Source organism: Oncorhynchus mykiss, chromosome 19 (assembly GCF_013265735.2).
Source record: "Oncorhynchus mykiss isolate Arlee chromosome 19, USDA_OmykA_1.1, whole genome shotgun sequence".
Classification (NCBI taxonomy): domain Eukaryota; kingdom Metazoa; phylum Chordata; class Actinopteri; order Salmoniformes; family Salmonidae; genus Oncorhynchus; species Oncorhynchus mykiss.
In genome coordinates, this window is record NC_048583.1 from 39,784,868 (window position 1) to 39,800,593 (window position 15,726).

At 44.9% G+C, this 15,726-nt stretch overlaps 1 long non-coding RNA gene across 2 annotated transcripts; it reads left to right on the forward strand.

The window, feature by feature from the left end:
* The first annotated feature begins 2,089 nt into the window (after positions 1-2,089).
* Positions 2,090-6,167, forward strand: LOC118941473. Of its 2 annotated transcripts, XR_005037719.1 has the most exons (7): positions 2,090-2,625; positions 3,520-3,690; positions 3,822-3,919; positions 4,157-4,260; positions 4,369-4,439; positions 4,568-5,325; positions 5,435-6,167. It is a non-coding gene; the product is annotated as an uncharacterized LOC118941473 (long non-coding RNA). The 2 variants fall into 2 exon arrangements; XR_005037718.1 differs by having other exon boundaries at positions 4,568-6,167.
* The last annotated feature ends 9,559 nt before the right edge of the window (positions 6,168-15,726 follow it).

Sequence of the window (15,726 nt, forward strand, 5' to 3'; positions counted from 1 at the left end):
TCTCTATCAGTTTTGCACATCGAGAGACTGAATTTTTTTCCCATTCCTCCTTGCAAAACAGCTCGAGCTCAGTGAGGTTGGATGGAGAGCATTTGTGAACAGCAGTTTTCAGTTCTTTCCACAGATTCTCGATTAGATTCAGGTCTGGACTTTGACTTGGCCGTTCTAACACCTGGATATGTTTATTTTTGAACCATTCCATTGTAGATTTTGCTTTATGTTTTGGATCATTGTCTTGTTGGAAGACAAATCTCCGTCCCAGTCTCAGGTCTTTTGCAGACTCCATCAGGTTTTCTTGGCTCCATCCATCTTCCCATCAATTTTAACCATCTTCCCTATCCCTGCTGAAGAAAAGCAGGCCCAAACCATGATGCTGCCACCACCATGTTTGACAGTGGGGATGGTGTGTTCAGGGTGATGAGCTGTGTTGCTTTTACGCCAAACATAACGTTTTGCATTGTTGCCAAAAAGTTCAATTTTGGTTTCATCTGACCAGAGCACCTTCTTCCACATGTTTGGTGTGTCTCCCAGGTGGCTTGTGGCAAACTTTAAACGACACTTTTTATGGATATCTTTAAGAAATGGCTTTCTTCTTGCCACTCTTCCATAAAGGCCAGATTTGTGCAATATACGACTGATTGTTGTCCTATGGACAGAGTCTCCCACCTCAGCTGTAGATCTCTGCAGTTCATCCAGAGTGATCATGGGCCTCTTGGCTGCATCTCTGATCAGTCTTCTCCTTGTATGAGCTGAAAGTTTAGAGGGACGGCCAGGTCTTGGTAGATTTGCAGTGGTCTGATACTCCTTCCATTTCAATATTATCGCTTGCACAGTGCTCCTTGGGATGTTTAAAGCTTGGGAAATCTTTTTGCATCCAAATCCGGCTTTAAACTTCTTCACAACAGTATCTCGGACCTGCCTGGTGTGTTCCTTGTTCTTCATGATGCTCTCTGCGCTTTTAACGGACCTCTGAGACTATCACAGTGCAGGTGCATTTATACGGAGACTTGATTACACACAGGTGGATTGTATTTATCATCATTAGTCATTTAGGTCAACATTGGATCATTCAGAGATCCTCACTGAACTTCTGAAGAGAGTTTGCTGCACTGAAAGTAAAGGGGCTGAATAATTTTGCACGCCCAATTTTTCAGTTTTTGATTTGTTAAAAAAGTTTGAAATATCCAATAAATGTCGTTCCACTTCATGATTGTGTCCCACTTGTTGTTGATTCTTCACAAAAAAATACAGTTTTATATCTTTATGTTTGAAGCCTGAAATGTGGCAAAAGGTTGCAAAGTTCAAGGGGGCCGAATACTTTCGCAAGGCACTGTATATATATATATCTGTCATTTAGGTAATTATTGTGGAGTCACAACAATGTTGTTGATTAATCCTCAGGTTTTTCCCCCATCACAGCCATTGAACTCCATAGCTGTTTTAAAATCGTCAATGGCCTCATAGTGATGTCTGTATGTTTGATGTGTCTGGGTCGTTTAATACATCATCCATAGCGCAATTATTAACTTGACCATGCTTTAAGTGATACTCAATGTCTGATTTGTTATTCTTACTCATTTAACAATCACTGCCCTTCTTTATGAGGCTTTCGAAAGGTTCCTGATCTCTTTAGTTGAATCTGTTCTTTAAATGCAATACTTGACTGAGGGACCTTACAGGTGTTGTATGTATGGGGGACAGAGGAAGGGGTAGTCATTTAGAAATCATGTCAACTTCTTATTTCAGTCCATGTAACCTATTTTTTGACATTTCACTCCTGAACTATTTAAGCTTGCCCAAAGGGGGTGAGTACTTCTGCAATGACTATATTTTATTTCGTTTTTATTAACTTGTACAAATGTGTAGAATTTTCTTTTCACTTAATCTCTCAAAATGTGTCATTGACCTCAACAATTAGTACCCCAGGACCAGTGAAAGCAAAATAACCATATTTTACAGTAGGTATGTTGTACTTTTTTGCATTTGCATCTTTCTTTTGACGTCAAACCCACCGCTGGTGTGCTTGGCAAAAGACCGGGCCAGCCCTAGTCTTTTGGGGGCCTGTCATCTACTTTCCTAGCTAGCCAGACAGTTTTATTTTGCTAACGTTAGCTAGCTAGCTACTCTAAATGTTATTGTAGCTTTGTAATGGGTGTCGTCGGAAGGATGAGACCAAGGCCCAGCGTTCTTTGAGTTCCACATAATTTATTAACAAAGTGAAACTTTAGAAAATACAAAACAATAAAGAATACAACGCCCGAACAGCTTCGTTGTGCAAACTACCTGCACACCAACAAAGAACAAGATCCCACACAGAAGGAGGGAAAGGGCTGCCTAAGTACAACGATAGACAGCTGCCTCTGATTGGGAACCAGACTCCGCCAGAAACAAAGAAATAAAGAACATAGAATTCCCACCCAAATCACACCCTGACCAAACCAAAATAGAGACATAAAAAGGCTCGCTAGGGTCAGGGCGTGACAAGCTATCTGTTTGTATGTAGCTTGCACTTGAATGGCATCCCTGAAGGAGATTTTCTTTTATATTTCCAACCAGGTGAAGTACTATGAAGGTACCACTGATCTCGACAAGAGGCGCAACATTCAGAAAATTTCACAATTCAGGGTAACGTTAAGCAGTTCACTTCTATTAGATAACTGGACAGATTTAGCTATGTACAACCATTTTTTAACAACCATTTTCCATCTAGCTAGTTGGTCATCTGCATGTTGCTAGCTATACATATAGTTCATTGGAGGCTGCTGAGGGGACAATGGCTCATAATAATGTCTGGAATGGAGTTAATGGAATGATATCAAACATGTTTCCATGTGGTTGATACCATTCCATTGACTCAATTTCAGCCATGATTATTAGCTGTCCTCCCCTCAGCAGCTTCCACTGATATAGTTATGTCTCTCATATTGAGGTGTCTAGCTATAAGTTATTAAACCTGATCAATCAAATGGATAGGTGTAAGCAATTATGGTCATTCCAAATGCCTTTAATTAACTAGGTGTCTTCACTAGACATACAGAGAGAGAGAGCGAGGTGGGAAGAGAGTGGAATGCAGACAGAGAGAGAGAAACAGAGGTGGGAAGAGAGTGGAAGGCAGACAGAGAGAGAGAGAGAGAAACAGAGAGGTGGGAAGAGAGTGGAAGGCAGACAGAGAGAGAGAGAGAAACAGAGAGGTGAGAAGAGAGTGGAAGGCAGGCAGAGAGAGAGAGAGAGAAACAGAGAGGTGGGAAGAGAGTGGAATGCAGACAGAGAGAGAGAGAGAAACAGAGAGGTGGGAAGAGAGTGGAAGGCAGACAGAGAGAGAGAGAGAGAAACAGAGAGGTGGGAAGATAGTGGAAGGCAGACAGAGAGAGAGAGAGGGGTGGGAAGAGAGTGGAAGGCAGACAGAGAGAGAAACAGAGAGGTTGGAAGAGAGTGGAAGGCAGACAGAGAGAGAAAGACAGCAGTGCAATTGTACTTACACTTGAGTATTTCAACAACTCTTCTCTTCCAACTTGTTAGTCAATCATATCTACCTTACGGAGGAAGGATGGCCAGCCACACAGCAGGGTGATGTTTACTAAGGAGGAGAAGGAAGCCGTGCTGACCGAGATGCATGCTGGCCATTTCGGAGTGAAGCACATGATTGCCAAAATCAACCTACGATTCTTCTGACAGGGAATTGTCAAGGAGGTGGACAGCCGGGCAATTGAAATAATATTTTGTTTATCAATCACATTTATTATATCTGAAATTATTATGATTTCAATGAATGTCATATCAGAGAGCACAAAATGTTTCAATTTGACACTTTTTGCTTAAAGGTCGGTACCCTGTCAAGCCAGCCAGAAGTTTCATAGTGCGACGACTGTGGCACCAGAGTTGAAGCACATCAAAGTTGTTTCACCAATGCACATGATCGGTAAGTGTCCCAATTCAGATTTTGCCCTGATAAGTTGTTTTGTAATGGTTGCTTTATTTGACCACAGCGGAGTTCAATATTATATAGTGTGTGTGTGTGTGTGTGTGTGTGTGTGTGTGTGTGTGTGTGTGTGTGTGTGTGTGTGTGTGTGTGTGTCAGTATCCTTACAAATATGAAAATCTGCATACTGAATGACACAGAATAAAGTAATCTTCTTTCTAACACTTTAAATGTTAGGGGTGGACCTCATCGGACCCTTCACGAAATCCAGGAATGGCAGCAGCTGGTGTCTGACGGTGACCAATTACTTTACCAAGAGGGTGGAGGCAATACCTATTAAGGTCAGTAAAGGAAGAGTATGTGCTTAACTCTAAATTCCCTTCTGTAACCCATTTAAAAGGGTGCTTGGAACCTAAAATAGATTTTTGTTTTGTATGATACCCATCAAGGACGAAACTGGCAAGGCCATGGTTCTCCTGAGGTCATCTTGAGTGACCGAGGTCATGAACGCTGGAACAAGGTACGGATGTTATAGGTTATATTCTGTCACCAATGGTTTGTTTTATTTGTTTTTCCATGGTACATAATCAGACATATTTCGATAACTTACATTGTCAATAGATATCGCTTTCCTACCCCCTTCTCCAGGTTTGGTGAATGGACGAACTAGACCCTCAAGACTGGCATGGGAAAGTCCCTTGATTGGTACCAGGAATGGTGGGAGAACAACCTGAAGGTAATTCTCTTTGCACACAACAGCATCCAGGCCTCCACCGAGTACGGACAGGAGCAGCAGCTGTTGACTGTGGTAAACAATGCAATTGTATATACAATTATTGCATATACTGTAGTTTTTCAATTTGGTATTTACTTTGTGTTGTTTGTCTATTGACATTTTTGTATAACATACTTTCAGATCTTCCTGAGGGGTGCAGTGGTCTAAGAACTGCATCACAGTGCTAGCTGTGCCACTAGAGATTCTGGATTAGAGTCTGCAACCGGTAGACCCATGGGGCGGCGCACAATTGGCCTAGCGTCGCCCAGGTTAGGGGAGGGTTTGGCCGGCAGTGAGGTCCTTGTCCCATTGCGCACTAGTGACTCGTGTGGCTGGCCGGTCTCAGTGCACGCTGACACGGTCGCCAGGTGCACAGTGTTTCCCCCGACACATTGGTGTGGTTGGCTTGTGGGTTAAGTGGGCATTGGGTCAAGAAGAAGTGCGGCTTGGCTGGGTTGTGTCTTGGCCTTCGCCTCTCCCGACTCTGTATGGGCAATGAGACAACACTTTAACTACCCATTGGATACCACGAAATTGGGGAGGAAAAAAAGGGGTAATATTTTAAGTTGTCGAACAAGATCAGTACACCTTCGTGGACCACCTTCAGGCACCGACTGAGAAGGATGTGGAGGTAAAAATGATTGTCCGCTATTAATTTATTTTCTGGCTCTCCAAGAGATATGTAAGAAATGTATTTGTAATATGAAATATAATTGCATTAATTCCTGTTATCAATTAAGGTGAGACTGAACATTGTCAAGGCGAAAGAAAAACAGAAGGAGAGCTACCGGAGCAGAGTCAAGAAGGGGACCAAGTGCTACTACATCCGGGCAAATGACTTGGTTTTAAAGAAGAATGAAAGGAAGTCGGGACCTGGGAAACCTCGCTGCTCTTTCACTCCTAGCTGGGGTCACCATCTGTTTACTTGCGGAACACCTCGACAACATCCGCTGAAAAGGCAGAGCGTGAAATTCAAAAATATTTTAAAGAAATATTTAACTTTCATACATTCACAAGTGCAATACACCAAATTAAAGCTTAACTTCTTGTTAATCTACCCGTTGTATCCGATTTCAAAAAGGCTTTACAGCGAAAGCACACCATATGATTATGTTAGGTCAGAGCCTAGTCACAAAAAAACATACAGACATTTTCCAGCCAAAGAGAGGAGTCACACAAGCAGAAATAGAGATAAAATGAATCACTAACCTTTGATGATCTTCATCAGATGACACTCATAGGACTTCATGTTACACAATACATGTATGTTTTGTTCAATAAAGTTCATATTTAAATCCAAAAATCTCAGTTTACATTGGCGCGTTGTGTTCAGAAATGTTGCGCCTCAAATATCCGACGAATTTGCAGAGAGCCACATCAATTTACAGAAATACTCATCATAAACTTTGATAAAAGATACAAGTGTTATGCACAGAATTAAAGATATACTTCTCCTTAATGCAACCGCTGTGTCAGATTTCAAAAAAGCTTTACGGAAAAAGCACACCATGCAATAATCTTGAGTACAGCGCTCAGACACAAAAACAACCCATACAGATCCCTGCCATGTTGTGGAGTCAGTAAAAGTCAGAAATAGCGTTATAAATATTCACTTACCTTTGATCTTCATCAGAATGCACTCCCAGGAATCCCAGTTCCTCAATAAAGTCCATCATTTATGTCCAAATACCTCCTTTTGTTAGCGCGTTTTGTTCACAAATCCAAACTCACGAGGCACGGGCAAGTCCAGGCGAAAGTTCAGACAAAGTCCAAAAAGTTATATTACAGTTCGTAGAAACAGACACCTGATTGAAACAGCTCTTATTCGCTCCTGCTTCACAGTAAAAGCCTGAAACAAGACTGTTGACATCTAGTGGAAGCCTTAGGAAGTGCAATATGACCCCATAGACACTGTATATTGGATAGGCAATGAGTTGGAAAAACTACAAACCTCAGATTTCCCACTTTTTGGTTGGATTTCTCAGGTTTACGCCTGCCATATGAGTTCTGTTATAGTCACAGACATCATTCAAACACTTTTAGAAACTTCAGAGTTTTTTCTATCAAAATCTACTAATAATATGCATATTACTCTGGGCACGCTTTTCATCCGAACATGAAAATGCTGCCCCCTATCCCAAACAGGTTTTAAGGTGAATATAAAAAATCACAGATAATAACTATTTGCATTTTCACAGAAAATAACCTGAATCGATGCCTCTCCTTGTTCGGGCGGTGTTCGGAGGTCGACGTCACCGGTCTTCTAGCCATCGCCGATCCATTTTCCATTTGTTTTGTCTCGTTTTCCCACACACCTGGTTCTCATTTCCCTCATGATGTGTTGTGTATTTAACCCTATGTTTCCCCCATGTCTTTGTGTGGCATTGTTTATTCTGTTTCATGTATCTGCACGTTAGACTGTTGCGCTGGGTTATGTCAACCCGTATTGTATTTCGTTTTAGTTGTGCTGTGTGCTTTTGGTTCGCCTAAATAAAAGGCTCTGTTTGCTACCCAATATCTGCTCTCCTGCGCCTGAATCCCTTACAGCCATTTACGCATACCTGACACTGAAGCTAGTTTTAGTTTCCCTAACACTGATATTTTGATCTGTCTTCCTAGTGTTACCTCGGTGGAAGCCAACAATCTTCTACAGTTGGACAGTCAACCACTGAAAGCCCTGACGTCCTACACTTCAGTGAATCCCAATAGACAAAGTATGTTAAGCTTTGGTTGACATTTGAGAAAGCAAGAAATTATAGTTATGCTAGCACTGCAAACACAGCAGTGCCTGGACTTTGCAGTCTCCCTTTTCAAGTCACCCTTTCCGAGAGTGGCTGCCTGTTGAGAACAAGTGACAGGCAGAACCTCCCACCCAGACAGCAACCACCTCCTTTATATTCCACACACCATAACTCAGTATTTCAGTCTATGATTGCCATGTGAGTGTACAAAAAATCTGTGAAAATAAATTATTGGCACAACTGTAGCAAAAAATATCAGTTTATGTATTAAAATCTTGGTTTTCACAGCTGTTTCACAAGGTGTTCATTATTGTAAGTCGTAAGGTGTTCCTTTGATGGTATTTATTTGGTCCACATTATTCATTGTTGTTTCCTCAGACCTGCTATAGATACATATATATTCAACCACAAGGGGGTACTGATGAGCTATGCGAGATCTTATTTTTTTTAAATCATAATAGAGGACTACTGAAATTATATTATATCTGTGTAAATAAGGGACGGGCAGGTTGAAATTAAAACATGACAAGCCAGTGTATGAATCAAATGGATTTGCATATGAATGGAGTGGACATTTGCTGACTTCATGATCTGTTAGCAACCTTAATGTGTCAAGAAGATTACACATTTTATTTGCCATTTCTGAAATGTAGCAACGTTAGCTGGCTAGGCTAATTTACCAATCTACAAATGTGTAGCTGACATGGGCTAATTGAGTGACTGTCAGTGACTGACAACAAGTGAAAAACTGCCGATGCCCATCCAAATGTCGAAACTGCACTTTGTAAGTTCTACTATTCTAGCTCTCCAAAGTAGGTTCAAACCCTGACTAAGTTCCCCCCTAAAAACATTGACATTTTTATTTTTGAGCGGGCCCTACCGGCCGGGGGCCCTAAGCGACCGCATATGTCGCTCATGCCTGGAACTGGCCCTTGCCAAAGGGCTGTATTTTCATGTCATCTGACCATAACACAGGATACAATCCAAGTGCCAATGCAGTTAAGCAAACTCCATGCATTTACATTTGTTGGATGACATGAACATAGGAAATCAAGAATCTGAAAAGATTCTGTAATGAGGAAAGGTCTAAGGCTCAGTGCCGTTATCCTCGCAAGGGGAAGGTATTGAAAACGGGTGCCAATAATTTTCACCCCTATCTTTTTGAATTACTTGTTAGCAATTGTATTAGTATAAAATAATATAATTTCCCAATTTTTGTAGCATACAATATAGCTCAGTATTTGTATAATTTATGTTATACAGTCTTTATACAGGGATCCTGCTGTGTCAATGGCTATTCTCCCCTCTGGTCACGTGATCCTCTGGCCTGCACCTCTGGCTCTGCCTCCTGTGCCACAGATTGAGTTACAGGCTTGCTTAAAGCGTCTGATCTATAATTCATCTACTCATGTCAGATATAACAGAGAAACAGGATGGGGTGGGGGGACCATATGCACGACTGCACTGGGGTCAATAAGTGTTCACTCAAGACACACACGCACACCTGTGTTCGCACACATGCACAAACATGCAAACAGGCACATACACACACACACACACACACACAAAAGGGCAGCATAAGATGTGACTTTACCCATTGCGGTGCAGTCATCACTGCTTTTTCACCATCTTGATCAAGAATATAGTCTAACCTGCCTTCAATGCAACAACATCGTGAAATACTTCTTAAACATATCCGTCTGTGCCTCCCTGTTGCATCTCACAGGCATCTCAAGAGCTACCATGGTCATTGTATTGGATTAACAACATGTAGTGGAAGTTAGGAATTCATCTGAAGTAAAGGGAGCCCAGGCAGTGGTCAGATCCTGTCCCTCCTGTGAGACCTGAATTTAGCCATGAGTCTGTGTGTGATACATCACTCTATACCACAGCATGTGGAGGAGGGGGACAGGAGGTTTCAGAATGACCCTGTCCACACACACAAAGCCTAGGGGTATGTGAGGGGTATGAGAGCAATAATAGCCCTGCTTAAAAATAAAGGGGCAAAATGACAGTGGAGTATTCCATTACAAAGAGCTCCTTTGGACAAATACGAGGGCCAGAGCTTTGAAGAGTGCTCACAAAAGACGGCCACGTCCCCCCCCTCTCCGATCGGGTTCCCATTATTCGCAGGCCACACGGTAGAGAGAGCAGGAGGGGTTTGAAGTGCCAGTCAGAAGCCACTCATGTGTGTGTCCTGGCTGTTTGACCCATACCTGCAGTATGCTGCATGAAACAAACACACTCACTCACCTATTCTTTAGGCAAATATGCAGTACAAGAACAAAATTGTTTTCTCCTTGTTTTCTTTCAAGCTACAAAATTGGGTTTAAAATTGGTGTGAGTGTGTGTGTGAAGGACAATGGAGGAGGGGGGGATAATCTCCCCTGTCTTATACTAGTGTCCTGTCCAGTCATGTTGCTGTCCCATCTCTGTCTGTGTGTGGTGTCCCGCAGACAGCCTCTGTAATGTGTATCTGTAGGGTAAATGGCCATGGTGCTGGACCCCTATATAGGTCATTGGTAGCAACTCCCCTCTGCCCCTGAGCCCCACCTCTCATATCTGCATCATAGGTGGGTACGGCAGCCAGGTCTTAGAGTGACCTTTAGGAGAGTGGTCCACCGCCCAGGGTGACTCATAATCTGTTTTAGATTATTCCAATGAATGTTTCAGCACCTTCAGTAAAACCCCTGACTCCCTGGAGTATATAGGCTTCAGTGACATCATGCAGGGTAGGAGGTTGGGTGTTACCCAGAACAATGGTTCTGTGGCAGTCCCTCCTGTGCTGCAGCATGGCAGGTGCTTATCAGAGCCTCCAGCCCTCTGGACCACTCTTTTACTCAGAACCAGCCCTGGGAGGAGAACCAACCCTGCCCCGGCACCGGTCTGTTTAAACACCACATTGTTATGTCCGGCTGTGTTCTGTTAGATTGAGATCTGCAGTAGAAAGTGGAATTTCCTTAACACACTTCAGCCTCTACCGCCTCCTCCTAGTCCACAGAGTACGTTTCTACCCCATCACTCAATGCAACACAAATGTCCCTGTATTAACAATGCCATTGATAGCACATGATAACATTGGGCCTTGCCTTTTTGACCTTGTGGTTTCAGAATATGTTCCCATATGTTATTAAAAATGAATGATGTACTGTATGTGCACATTTGTTGGGGTTACAAGGTCGAAGTGGGTTCATATGTTATCAGTCGAATTGACCTGAACCTAGAAACCCTCTCCCAGTGTAGAGAAACTCCTGGTTCATGTGACTAACGGATGTAATTTAGCCTAATTTAAACACCTGAGGGGTATCAAATCCCCTCACACAAAGACATTAAAGACATGCTTTAGGAGAGCAGGATTTTCTGATCCCCACTGCCCCCCGTGGGACCTACAGTTATTATGCCTTCTATACCAAACTGCTGCTCTAGAACCTGACTGACTGGCGTATGGAAGCTGGTGTGTTGTGTCATGTCGTCTAAACTGATATTAACATAGTCCTCTGTTGTTCATCTGTCCCTTAGGTCCTCTGGATTCAGCGATGCAGATAAGGATCAGAACATCTCCAATAATGCAGGTTAGAGGGAAAGTGAAACCAAAAACTTGAATGGAAGAGAAAGTATGGTATTAGTGCTCTGTAGTCCTAAAAATAGAGTTATTCATTCTAGTTCTGTGGATGTAGTTCACCTGGCTCTTACAGTTTATCATCAGGCCTAGTCATGAAATGCTAACAATCATTAAACTTCATGCCACAGATCAATCAAGTTCAACGTCTGACACATTTTACAATGTAACTGTAAGTGGACTTTTTCATTGGATTACAGATGCCTACTATTCTGTATACTGTAGTTTGTGTCGTTATTATTTTATTGCTTTATTACTCTGACTGTTACTGTTTTGCGCAACCCTGCTGTCAACGACAACACACCCACCTCTTCCCCCGCTGCATGTGCACTAGGATATTTTCTCAGGAGGTGGGCACCTGCTTTAGTTTCCGTAGCGATTGTTTCCAGGGCCTGTGCCTATGGTCTTGACATTTTTGTGCTGAGGTAACGTTTCCTTGCATTGATAGGGTGAATAGCTGCCTGTCCATTGTGCTCCATGTTAGCTCCACACGGAATTATAAGAGAGAGGCCTGGACAGAAGGAGGGGGATTCTGGGGAATTCCTGTGGCATTCCGATTGTCTTCCCAGTTTTACCATTAGCAATCAGTGTAGGAACAGCTCAGTGCCATGGAGTCAAGGGCATTTCACATCTCCAGTGATTGTACTCCACACCGCCATGTTTACATTACCAGTCGTAAGGCTTTCAATGCCTCTACAGTTGAAGTCGGAAGTTTACATACACCTTAGCCAAATACATTTAAACTCAGTTTTTCACAATTCCTGACATTTAATCTGAGTAGAAATTCCCTGTTTTAGGTCAGTTAGGATCACCACTTTATTTTAAGAATGTGAAATGTCAGAATAATAGTAGAGAGAATGATTTACTTCAGCTTTTATTTCTTTCATCACATTCCCAGTGGGTCAGAAGTTGACATACACTCAATTAGTATTTGGTAGCATTGCATTTAAATTAAATTAAATTGTTTAACTTGGGTCTAACGTTTTGGGTAGCCTTCCACAAGCTTCCCACAATAAATGTTGTGAATGTTGGCCCATTCCTCCTGACAGAGCTGGTGTAACTGAGTCAGGTTTGTAGGCATCCTTGCTCGCACACGCTTTTTCTGTCATGTACTGTCATGTTGTCTTGTCTCTGTCCTTTCCCTTCACCCTGTCTCCCTCTGCTGGTCGTGTTAGGTTACCTTTTCTCCCCCGCTTTCCCCCAGCTGTCCCTTGTCTCCTCTAACTACCCATTCACCCCGTTCCCCACCTGTTCCCTTTTTCCCTCTGATTAGGTCCCAATATCTCTCTCTGTTTCTGCTCCTGTCCTTGTCGGATTCTTGTTTGTTTGTGTCATTCATGCCTGAACCAGACTGTCGTCATGTTTGCTGTAACCTTGTCCTGTCGGAATCTGCCGGTCCATCTGAGCCTACCTATGTTTGGTAATTAAAGAAGCTCTGTTTAAGTTGATTCGCTTTTGGGTCCTCATTCACGCACCGTAACAGAAGAATCCGACCAAGAATGGACCCAGCGACTTCGGATCCTCTCCACTCAGCCGTCGAGATCCAGGGAGCGATGCTAGGCAGACACAAGCAGGAATTGTCTGCTGCTCGACATGCCGTTGAGACCCTGGCCACCCAAGTCTCCAACCTCACAGAACAGGTTCACCATCTCCGCCTCGATCCACCGGCCACTTCCAGGGCTTTCGAATCTCCGGAGCCCAGAATCAATAACCCGCCGTGTTACTCTGGGGAGCCCACTGAATGCCGCTCGTTCCTCACCCAGTGTGATATTGTGTTTTCTCTCCAGCCCAACACTTACTCCAGGAGCACTGCTCGTGTCGCCTACGTCATATCTCTCCTTATTGGACGGGCTCGTGAGTGGGGCACGGCAATCTGGGAGGCAAGGGCTGAGTGTACTAACCAGTATCAAGACTTTAAGGAGGAGATGATACGGGTTTTTGATCGATCTGTTTTTGGGGAGGAGGCTTCCAGGGCCCTGTCTTCCCTATGTCAAGGCAATCGATCCATAACAGACTACTCTATTGAGTTTCGCACTCTTGCTGTCTCCAGTGGCTGGAACGAGCCGGCCTTGCTCGCTCGTCTTCTGGAGGGTTTCCGCGCAGAGGTAAAGGATGAGATTCTCTCCCGGGAGGTTCCTTCCAGCGTGGATTCCTTGATTGAACTCGCTATTCGCATTGAGCGACGGGTTGATCTTCGTCACCGAGCTCGTGGAAAGGAGCTCGCGCTCTCCGTCGCCCCCCTCTCCGCATCACTACCATCTTCCTCTGCCGGCTCGGGTGCTGAGCCCATGCAGCTGGGAGGTATCCGCATCTCGACTAAGGAGAGGGAACGGAGAATCACCAACCGCCTCTGTCTCTATTGCGGTTCCGCTGGTCATTTTGTCACTTCATGTCCAGTAAAAGGCCAGAGCTCGTCAGTAAGCGGAGGGCTACTGGTGAGCGCTACTACTCCTGTCTCTCCTTCAAGATCCTGCACTACCTTGTCGGTCCATCTACGCTGGACCGGTTCGTCAGCTTCCTGCAGTGCCTTAATAGACTCTGGGGCGGAGGGCTGTTTTATGGACGAGACCTGGGCTCGGGAACATGACATTCCTCTCAGACAGTTAAAGGAGCCCACGGCCTTGTTCGCCCTGGATGGTAGTCCTCTCCCCAGGATTCAGCGTGAGACGCTACCTTTAACCCTCACTGTTTCTGGTAATCATAGTGAAACCATTTCTTTTTTAATTTTTCGTTCACCTTTTACACCTGTTGTTTTGGGCCATCCCTGGCTAGTTTGTCATAATCCTTCCATTAATTGGTCTAGTAATTCTATCCTCTCCTGGAACGTCTCTTGTCATGTGAAATGTTTAATGTCTGCTATCCCTCCTGTTTCCTCTGTCTCTTCTTCACAGGAGGAGCCTGGTGATTTGACAGGGGTGCCGGAGGAATATCACGATCTGCGCACGGTGTTCAGTCGGTCCAGGGCCACCTCTCTTCCTCCACACCGGTCGTATGATTGTAGTATTGATCTCCTTCCGGGAACCACCCCCCCCCGGGGTAGACTATACTCTCTGTCGGCTCCCGAACGTAAGGCTCTCGAAGATTATTTGTCTGTAGCTCTTGACGCCGGTACCATAGTCCCCTCCTCCTCTCCCGCCGGAGCGGGGTTTTTTTTTGTCAAGAAGAAGGACGGGTCTCTGCGCCCCTGCATAGATTATCGAGGGCTGAATGACATAACAGTGAAGAATCGTTATCCGCTTCCTCTTATGTCTTCAGCCTTCGAGATCCTGCAGGGAGCCAGGTTTTTCACTAAGTTGGACCTTCGTAACGCTTACCATCTCGTGCGCATCAGGGAGGGGGACGAGTGGAAGACGGCGTTTAACACTCCGTTAGGGCACTTTGAATACCGGGTTCTTCCTTTCGGCCTCGCTAACGCTCCAGCTGTCTTTCAGGCATTAGTCAATGATGTCCTGAGAGACATGCTGAACATCTTTGTTTTCGTTTACCTTGACGATATCCTGATTTTTTCACCGTCACTCCAGATTCATGTTCAGCACGTTCGACGTGTCCTCCAGCGCCTTTTAGAGAATTGTCTTTTTGTGAAGGCTGAGAAGTGCACTTTTCATGCCTCCTCCGTCACATTTCTCGGTTCTGTTATTTCCGCTGAAGGCATTAAGATGGATCCCGCTAAGGTCCAAGCTGTCATTGATTGGCCCGTCCCTAAGTCACGCGTCGAGCTGCAGCGCTTTCTCGGCTTCGCGAACTTCTATCGTCGTTTCATCCGTAATTTCGGTCAGGTGGCAGCTCCTCTCACAGCCCTTACTTCTGTCAAGACGTGCTTTAAGTGGTCCGTTTCCGCCCAGGGAGCTTTTGATCTCCTCAAGAATCGTTTTACATCCGCTCCTATCCTTGTTACACCTGACGTCTCTAGACAGTTCGTTGTCGAGGTTGACGCGTCAGAGGTGGGAGTGGGAGCCATCCTTTCTCAGCGCTCCCTCTCTGACGACAAGGTCCACCCATGCGCGTATTTTTCTCATCGCCTGTCGCCGTCGGAACGTAACTATGATGTGGGTAACCGCGAACTGCTCGCCATCCGGTTAGCCCTAGGCGAATGGCGACAGTGGTTGGAGGGGGCGACCGTTCCTTTTGTCGTTTGGACTGACCATAGGAACCTTGAGTACATCCGTTCTGCCAAACGACTTAATGCGCGTCAGGCGCGTTGGGCGCTGTTTTTCGCTCGTTTCGAGTTCGTGATTTCTTATCGTCCGGGCTCTAAGAACACCAAGCCTGATGCTTTGTCTCGTCTCTTCAGTTCTTCAGTAGCCTCCACTGACCCCGAGGGGATTCTCCCTGAGGGGCGTGTTGTCGGGTTGACTGTCTGGGGAATTGAGAGGCAGGTAAAGCAAGCACTCACTCAAACTCCGTCGCCGCGCGCTTGTCCTAGGAACCTTCTTTTCGTTCCCGTTCCTACTCGTCTGGCCGTTCTTCAGTGGGCTCACTCTGCCAAGTTAGCCGGCCACCCTGGCGTTCGGGGTACGCTTGCTTCCATTCGCCAGCGTTTCTGGTGGCCCACCCGGGAGCATGACACGCGTCGTTTCGTGGCTGCTTGTTCGGTCTGCGCGCAGACTAAGTCCGGTAACTCTCCTCCTGCCGGCCGTCTCAGGCCGCTTCCTATTCCCTCTCGACCGTGGTC